Raw genomic sequence first — 7500 nt, 5'->3', positions numbered from 1 at the left:
ATGATTCGATTTTATTACTTACAACATTCGGTTATCATACCGCTGACGACCGAACACAAGAGGTTTTATTATTCCATTTTTCGCCAAGTTATTGTAATCTTTTTTTTTTTTTTTTGCACAGCTTGGCTGCAGTTTGCCAAATTCTGGGTTGCCAAATTCTGGGTTCTTCCAGTTGTGATGAATTTACCCTCGCACTGGAAATCTGCTAGCCTGCTGGTTAGCTCAGATGGTTGAGCGACCGCCTGGGAAAAGCGTTGGTCCCGGTTTCGTATCTCGGACGAGTACGAATTTTTCCTCAACTGCGAAGCGTATTTTCTGGGAAATCCGCATGGGTTTCCTGTTTTGCTTCGTGCTACATTCGGGCCTATGAATTTTTTTAACTTTCACAGCTTGGCTAGTGTAAGCTTGTATACACGATATAGGTGGGGTAAAAAACTAGTAAATTTGCAAGCGCGAGTGGGAATCTCCTAGCGCAAGACAGGTTTAAGTGTTGGTCGATGGGAGCGGCCTTGATCTGGCAGTGGACCTAAAGAAACTGGCTCATGATAATGATGACAATGATGATGATGAATATATGGGGTTGTATAAGTAGCATTGCATAATATATTCTTGCAAAAACGTTTAGACATTTGTGCAGCGCCCACGGGCTCCGCCACTGGAAGTCGTGCAGAAGCAGTTTGAAACGACGCTAAATTCTTCATTTAAAAATTTCACTTTTCTAATTTGCTCGGGATTTATTTCTGCTTCACGGGTAGTTTAGAGGGCCCTCAAAAACAATTGCGACCATTTTTTACAAACGTATTGAGCCATCAAGGTAGGTGCTTGTGATCATTAGGTGACTCACAGGTGCACTTGTTACTCGTAAGCATAGAAAGCGTAAGAGGGTTTGTATGTGATATTCCCATCTCTTTAAAGAATCAAATGGTGATCGAAAGTTCGAATAATTTGATTCGCGTATCGAATATATAATATTTAAGGAATTCTGGGGCTTTACGTGCTAAAACAACGATTTAACTATGAGGCCCGCTGTATAGTGGGGGACTACGTATTAATATTGACCACCCGGGGATCTTTAACGCACCCCCAAAGCACGAGACAATGACGTTTTTGAATAAACCGTCTTTTTTTCCTAAAACCGTCGCGATTCCATCTGCACTTACGTGTTGAGAAATTTCTGTAAACTCGCTGCGATTTATGTATGTGCATCACGTAGCTGCGCAGCCGCTTTTATGGGGGCCTGTGGCTTCGTCAAGATGTCTATGTCGGCAGCTTTTCCGCTGATCTCCAGCATCATGTATCTGTTTCAATGCGAATAAACTCAATATTATTATTATTATTATTATTATTATTATTATTATTATTATTATTATTATTATTATTATTATTATTATTATTATTATTATTATTATTATTATTATTATTATTATTATTATTATTATTATTATAATAATATTATTATTATTATTATTATTATTATTATTATTATTATTATTATTATTATTATTATTATTATTATTATTATTATTATTATTATTATTTCGCTCCCATTGAAATGCGGCCGCAGCGGCCTGGATATGTTCCCGCGACCTCGTCCTTAGCAGCGCAAACCATAAGCGCTAGCACGTAGTCGCCTTAGGGCTCACTCACACTGGGCCGACACGACACCGATTTTGGTCTGCCGGCTGTTAGCGGCAACAGTTTACAGGAAGGAAAATGCTGTGTCCAACGGTTTAAAGGAATAAAAATGCTGTCGCCAACAGTCGGCAGAACAAAATCAGTGTCGTGTCGGCCTAGTGTGAGTGAGCCTTTAGGCGGTACATGGTTTCTTTGAGGGGACGTCCGTCTTCGAGCCTTGCCTTGTACTGCAAGAGTTGCGGCTGCGCTCCAGTGGTTTCAAAAACCAATGTACTATCGAGGTACGGGAATAAATCAGTCCGGGAGATCGGGGAAGCTTACTTCATTGATAAGGCAGGTGACACGTGTGTTGCGCGTTCGTCGCTTTTGCTGCATAAGTCGGAGATAGAACAGCTTGTGAACTTTCTTTAGGGATTGATGTGATATGATAGGCCGATGTGGTCATTTTCTGCCAAGTGTGCCTTTACAGCGTCATTTTCAGTTTTTGTCACGTGCATCATCGCTTATTTTTATGCGTGCTTTCAATAAATTTGTGTGTTAGGGCATGAATAAATAAATAAACTAATTAATATATTGATTATAATTAATTATTAAATATTTATTTATTATTTATTTAAGTATTAATAAGGTGTCTTAAATCACTGGTGGAATAATGACGACAAAATCAGCCCGCTTCAGCGATTACTCCGTCTCTTGACTGCCTTCGTGGGACAGCATTATGATCACGTGGCGGGCTCTGTTATCTTTTCAAACAGAAATTATTCGCGATCGGCAGAATATTGTCTTTGTCCGCTGCAGTATTGCTTGCTGTTGCCTCCGAAAAAAATTACGACAGAACCTATCTTATGATAAATAATACGTTCCCCAGCCTTGCCCTCCGCCACACTTTTTACCCTAGCCTGCCCTGACAAATGCCCTTTCTGTGGTGGACACCAAAGCATGTCACATTCTATGTGTTAATGCTCCAACCTACCCGGCTTACCTAGAATACCCAACGCCTCCCCATCCCAGTGGAAAGCCGCTCTTTCCAGCACAGCCTTCGACGCCTAGCGATTCCTGATCGACCGGGCCAGCCGGATAGCAGCAGCAAATGGAGCCCTGGACTCAGGGCTCCACCCTCTGGGACGTCGTTAGAAAACACGAAATAAAGTTTTCTACTACTACTACGGACCCAAATTTAATTTATTTCTTATTCTGTATTATGTTGAAGTTTTAAAAAAGAAATTATGATGGCTATCAATAGTAATGTGATTAGCATTCAAGCACGGTAGTGACATACCGTATTGCTGAAATCGCGTTTATTTATTACCTGTAAGAATCACTCTGGAACGTTGCTTGCTTCGGCTATATGCATAATTTATGCGAACAGTGAAGGTAATGCAAGGCGTACAGAAGAAAAGTAGTGTTCAAGCCAGTTAAACAAATTGCAGTGCCAAGAGGAAAGCAACGCACTGGGGGACATTTGAAAGGGGCGATGATATCAACATATAGGCAGGAAACGCATGCAGTCAGTCGACAGTGGACCATTGTAATTTGAAATGGCTGGCAGAAGCCTTCATCACGCAATGCACATAAATTAGCTTGAAGGTAATCATTAACGCTACGTTATAGCAAGTTCGATAAGATGGACGGCTTCCAAATGGCCATTGCTGCAGGATTAATTGCTTCTATCTAAAACGCCAATATTGGGTGCAGTTTCTTTTTTTTTGTATTTCGGAGTATGGCGAGAATAAAGGTGTGGATGGGATTGGGGCCTCATGACGAGGGCTTGATTATTTCCGTTATGGCATGGCGGAAAGCAAGGTAGACAACGATGGATGTTCCCGTCCCGAGCTTTAAGCTGGTGCAGCAGCAAAACTGTGGACGAGGTATTAATACGCAGTCACATGTTGCAGTAGTGACATTCGAAGGTTAGTGAAATCCTCTAAAATTTCACAGTGCTGCTGACTATACGCGTAACCTTACTATAAAATTAGTTCTACCACAGTGCATTAGTCGGCTACGTGGCCAGTAATGTCGCGATTCTTCTTTTTTTGTCTTTTGCCGTCATTACCGCCTGCCATTGGTCACAAATTCTCAGGCCCCGCCCACTTGGCCAGATCGTCACACGATGTCCCGACGTGCATCACAATGAAGTTGTGACTTGCGCGTGCACAAACATAAACACTGATATCACACATTGCACAAAATAAAGGCAATTGTAGGCATTGCATTAGGTTGCCTAGCATTTAGTTACCAGGGCCAGAATTCACAAATATTTTCGTTCCTAGAGGCTATTTGCGATTGGTCGGCCGCATTGGCTAATAGTCTGTCCCGCATCAGGAATGGCCTAACTTTTTATCAAAAGCAATTGCAGCGCCACAGCTCTTTGGGAAGAGGGGCCATGCTTCACAAAATGCTGCAGTTACAATCTAACGCGTGCTATGGATATGCATAGTCTCCCATTCAACCTTTTTTATTTTGAAGCTTACAGCACGTTGCGCTGCTTAGATAACAAACTCACTTTGGGCCATCAATAAAAGATAGCTCTTCAAAGCGTTGTAATCGCAACTGGAGTGAAGTAATTTCCCGTGTAACATGCGGGCAAACGAGCATGTGGAGTCATCAAGTCGGGTGTCGCTGCTCACTAAATTGGCGATGATTGTACACTGCGGGTGTATTTGGTATTTTGGAGTGTATGGGAGATGAAGGTTGGTAGGAGCACAGGTGTCGCGTATTCAACCTGCTGCAAAATAGCAGCCTGTATGTAAATTTGAAGACACCGTCAAAAATGACAAAGTAATTACTAATTTATGTTCTCGACGCAAGACGGCGGGATACAGTGTTGTTGGCAAACTACTCGTCTAACTGCTGCTCTAACTGCGCAAGATTATGGTGTAAAAAATTGGGGTGCCTGTATCGAAATTTATTCAGTTTTAAAAAAATCGATAATATTTAACACTGCATCTGGAGTTGTAAAGTGATGACATTCTACCTTGTCACATGAGTTTAAAAAGAAAACGTCTCCACGGAATAGATTTTTAGAGGAACGTATGCAACACAGAAAGAGAGAATAAATATACACTGTGGTGTGCTTTGGAAATTTTCTCTGCCTCTTTTATGTGCATTCGCATTCCTCTGAATTGAAAGAAATAGTCCAAATTTTGTTCAACCTGTAGAGCAAAGCAGGCCACCCATAACGTCGCAGCATTTCCGCCTGCTGTGCCTATTTCATATAGCCAGTGTGTTCCACTAGCCGGCTCGACTTGTTCCAATTTCGCAATGTAATAGTTCTTTTAAGAATCTCAGCAGCCATGACAAGTACTGCAAACTACGAATAAATGCTCACGGGGAGACATATATGTTCTCAATTATGAAAATGCGACTACAATTTTGTTATATTAGCTTTCATCACTTTAATACTCTTTATTGAGGTGCCGTGAAAGCTTTCCTAATTATAGAATGACCTGACTTTATAGGACGTCGTCTCACGAATGGTATGCTAGACTATTTTTTTTTTACTGCTTCAAGTATTAATAAAATTATCGCACAGATACACGGCCTTCTCTCTATTCGTTTTTGCTGGCGCTCTGGAAGCTGCCCAGAGGAGAACCCAAGGAATCATTGACCCGCCCGAAATTTGAGTGTTTTGGCTGCGAAAGAGGTCGTCACAGCACACCGTGACGATCGCAGTAGTCTGTACTGTACGCTGCATGCCGCTGCTTTCTCAGGAAGTACGCCCAGGAGACGCAGTTACGTGCCACTGTCATGCGAAGACAACAATGATTTCAAATATACAATAGTATTTGTGCCTTTTTGAGACTGTTTCAGTTAGTCATTTGTTGCACTTATTTATTTCAATGTCAATTATCTAATACTCAGGGTGTTCTCGACCACTAATCAGCCAATAGCTGTTGATGGGTGCTAGCACCTAGCGATGACGCTGCCTGACAACATTGCCGAAGCGAGTGCAAGCGATTCTTCGCTGTTTTGGACACAATATTGTAGATTGAGCGCTACCTGCAGTGCACTATTGTTTGGCTCACCTGTTAGCAGCTGCCTTTTGTACAGATCCGTAACGCTTTCTAATTTCAAAGAGTGCTTCAGGGCCCTTTAAGGTCGCACGACCACCCGGAATAAAGTATTTGTACTCCCTTGTACATCGACGCATGACAACTTCACTTGTTACCTATATAGTCAGTGAGCGCTATTACACGCTGCACGTGATGCTGTTCGTTACAGGTGTAACAAGTTTAACACGCCTGTGAAGACGAAATGTTTATTTCATTTTGCTCTGTATTATTTATTTCCAAAGTACTGCGGACACGAGGTCCAAGCAGGGTGGGTATGATACATTGCATACAATAAGAATAAATATTATACAAATGCATTGAATGAAAATTACAACTTGGTCACTGGAGATGGGCCAAATTCTTGGGTTAATTGATTTCAGTAGGCTATCACTCGCGGAAAAAAAAGAGAATTTCAACGTATCTGTTCTTGCGAAAATTTGTGCGAGCGAATGAGGGTTGTGGTGCTTAGTATGTCTGGTAATTGAAGGAGATATGTATAAATAGCGATCTAAGGCTACTTGTTATCAATTAAGTAGGTGCGAGACGAATTTCAATCGGCGCTTCTTGCTTGTAAACTCGAACAGTTTAATCAAGCTAGTTTTCAATAATGCGCTGGGTAAGTCAATGGCTGAAAATTTGCGAAAATCTGTCGTAGTGCTTTTCTTTAGATTTTTTCTAAGTTTATAAAGTAATTTTTGTATAGAGGTCCCGCACTGGGGCGGCTTAGTGGAGTTTGGGCCCGAAAAAAACAAAGATACGAAAGCTCTTTCGCACTGGAAGGAGCGGTTTTACACCAATAACGTAGAAAGTATAGCTTTCGGAAAGAGGAATAAATGTGACTGACTTGCGTATTCCATGATAGATTAGCTGTTATTGTTAAACCTAAATATTTATAGCTTGATGAGGCTCTGATGCCGGCTGTCATTGTTTCACTGCAAAAGCCGGAATGAGCGCACAAACTAGGCACGATACAGCCGTTAGGTACAATATTGAATGCTAGCATATTTGTCCTGGTTGTGGTGTGGCTGTGAGTTTTCTGTCAACATATATTATCTCGGCGACGATATACTAAAGTCGCGATACGGATATCCAGTTTCGGATGCCGATGATATACAGGTTGTATAGTCATCATGATCAAACTGTTTTAGGCACATTATGAAAGGAATACCTCTCCCAAAGACCTCCAATTTCCCCCGTTGCGCGCCCGCTGACACTACACGGGTTATATACGACTCATATATTGCTTTCTGAAAAATAAACGGCTGGTTTACGTCGGTTCCTACACCTAAAAAGACGGTAGAGGAAGTTAACAATAGTTGCACAATTAGCACTCCTTGTGCTTCGTCAAATAAGCAACTTCTTTATAACGGTAAATAGCTCCGAAACCCGTTATGCAGTCGTTTCTTTTCAGGGTGCCTAATGCAGCGGTTACGTGGCGTTTACCAGTGCCCATTAAGCGTACAACGTCATCAGCGGCAGGCGGCATAATTGCTGCCTGGTTTGCTTTGCCTTCGTGTCCGTGACCCCACGGGATATATGTTTTGTTTATACTTCGACAGTGCCCTTCCAAATGCATACAACGAATATAAAGCTACTGAATATTGTGCGCTTTTGGCACGCCTTTATGACTTCCTTCTTCCGACAGACGCTGCGAATCATTCTTAATTGCGCACCTTGTGTACGGCCAAGCAGCTACAACTTACCATTAGACTTCCATTTATCCAGCTTAAGACTTCGATGGCCTTGGGGTGGTGCTGGCGATGTTGGGAACTAAATATGTTGCCTGGATTGGAAGGTATATAAATAACCGTGC

The 7500-nt window shown here is 41.8% G+C and overlaps 1 protein-coding gene across 2 annotated transcripts in view; it reads left to right on the top strand.

Annotated features, from left to right (window-relative positions):
• LOC119459581 (uncharacterized) overlaps positions 1–7500 on the top strand; it is a 140441-nt gene that overhangs the window by 126954 nt on the left and 5987 nt on the right. The window contains exon 1 of one of the 2 annotated variants that reach the window (XM_037721290.2): positions 7487–7500. This exon is cut by the window's right edge and continues 98 nt beyond it. The exons of the other annotated variant lie outside the window; for it this stretch is intronic. The gene's annotated coding sequence lies outside the window, so the exon portion shown is untranslated. Of the gene's footprint in view, positions 1–7486 lie in introns of those variants that run through there. 2 annotated transcript variants of the gene reach the window in all.

Source organism: Dermacentor silvarum, chromosome 7 (assembly GCF_013339745.2).
Source record: "Dermacentor silvarum isolate Dsil-2018 chromosome 7, BIME_Dsil_1.4, whole genome shotgun sequence".
Lineage (NCBI taxonomy): Eukaryota > Metazoa > Arthropoda > Arachnida > Ixodida > Ixodidae > Dermacentor > Dermacentor silvarum.
Note: the sequence above shows the minus strand (reverse complement) of the source record. Positions and strands in the feature narration are given on the sequence as shown.